The sequence below is a fragment of the Montipora capricornis genome, chromosome 1 (genome assembly GCF_036669925.1).
Source record: "Montipora capricornis isolate CH-2021 chromosome 1, ASM3666992v2, whole genome shotgun sequence".
Lineage (NCBI taxonomy): Eukaryota > Metazoa > Cnidaria > Anthozoa > Scleractinia > Acroporidae > Montipora > Montipora capricornis.
Window position 1 is genome coordinate 46,336,682 of NC_090883.1, and position 1,741 is coordinate 46,338,422.

At 39.6% G+C, this 1,741-nt stretch overlaps 1 pseudogene; it reads right to left on the reverse strand.

The window, feature by feature from the left end:
• Positions 1 to 1,296, reverse strand: part of LOC138015515 (putative nuclease HARBI1) — a 1,414-nt pseudogene extending 118 nt beyond the window's left edge.
• Positions 1,297 to 1,741: the final 445 nt, after the last annotated feature.

Consider the following 1,741-nt stretch of genomic DNA (forward strand, 5'->3'; position numbering starts at 1 on the left):
GTAAACATGCCTGAAATGAAACAGAAACAGAATCTCGATTAGGTAACAATTCTCTCACATGTAAATTTGCGTCGGTTTTAATCCTGGGGTGGGGTTTTTTATTTTTTTTTCACTACACAGGAGCTGGCCATTTGCTTACCCACAGGGCAACCCCAGGGCACTTGATATCCCAGCTGTTTTGATCTCGCACATGGAAGAGATTGCAAACATGTTATCGATTTCATTACCTGTTGATCAAATAAGGATCAAATGTAATTGAGTAATTAAATCTTTTATTTAATTTGCATTTATCTGTTAAAGGATCATGGTAACCTCGTTCCTAGGGTTCTCTCCTTCCTGTGCCTTGGAGGTTGGGATCATGTGTCTTCTATTCCTTGATTCTTAAAGGTTTCTTTTTTTCCTTTGTTGATAACAAGCTTTAATGTTAAATGTACATGATGAATTGTGCATGCCAAAATAAAATGAAGGAATATTTGAAAAATATATTAAACCAAAAGCAACTGTCATGTAGTGCTGTCTGGGAAATTTTTACCAAAATGTGGCTTGTTATTAACAAGTGAAATTAAAGGGGGGGGGGGGCAGCGGGGGCGGGGTACTGCTGGAATTGACTGATGCTTTAATTTGCTGAAGTGATACAGATCAATTTATTATTGCATCAAAAACAAAGTGTAACACCAAAGAGAAATCCTTGAGAGCGAATTAACAGAAAGTACTACCACCCCCACGGCCTTAAACTTTGCTTTAAATTTATTGAATGCCATTTTTACATACCTTTGTGATTGTAAATCGCTTGCACGTTAATGGAATGAAACCCTTTTCGGTTGACATAGTCATTTTCGTTTTCGGTTGGTCCCTGAATCTGGACCCTCCCTTGTCATAAAAGCCTCGTTTAGTTTGAACAATCTCCGCTTCGGTCGATGGCCACTTGATGAAGTGTATTTCTTTTTGTGCAGGGGCATAGGAAACGTTGCTGATGATGAAAGACAAGGTAGACTTTGACAAACCAATGGTATCTCCAATAACTTGCAGAAAGCTTCCGGAGGCAAAAAAGCGCAACGCAGCAAGAAGTTGTACAGCTGTTGACAAGACCTGGTTTCGAGCGGTGGCCCTTTCAAGGTCGTCACGAAGAAGGTCGATCAAAAGTTCAATTGACTCTCGGCCAAAACGATATCGACTTCTCCACTCGCTGTCAGAGTATTCGTCTAAAGAAAAATCATCGCGGAGCCTGAATTTTCTCTCTTTTCTTCTAACTGGACCCGGCATTAAGCCCAAACGACCAAACAGTAAGTCAGCCATTTTTTTTTTTTTGTTTGGGGAAAATTTCACTGGATTAGTGAGTTTATCCACCTCGATAGGTGTGTTAAATTTACCCCTTAGTTTATTCCTTGGATAGTGTTAATCAAGCTTTGAGGAACAGAATTTAATGGAAGGACAAATTTATTCCGTGGATTAGGACTATTTAATCGTGGGTTAGCACTAATCGGCTTTCGAACAACCGGGGCCTGGCTACCAGCCTATTAATCATTTGTCAGAAAGAAAAAATTCCAGTAATCTTTAGAAAAAATAGACACGCATTGCGTACGTGTGGTAATGCAGTAACACAGCGCTTTATTTCATATTGTCAACTGAGCTGCGTTTTGTCTTCCAGGAGATTCGAGTTGACTTTGGGTAATATGTAGGTCTAACAGTACACGATATTGTTTTGGCATTGTATATTGTAGCGCCATGGTAGAAGTATAAG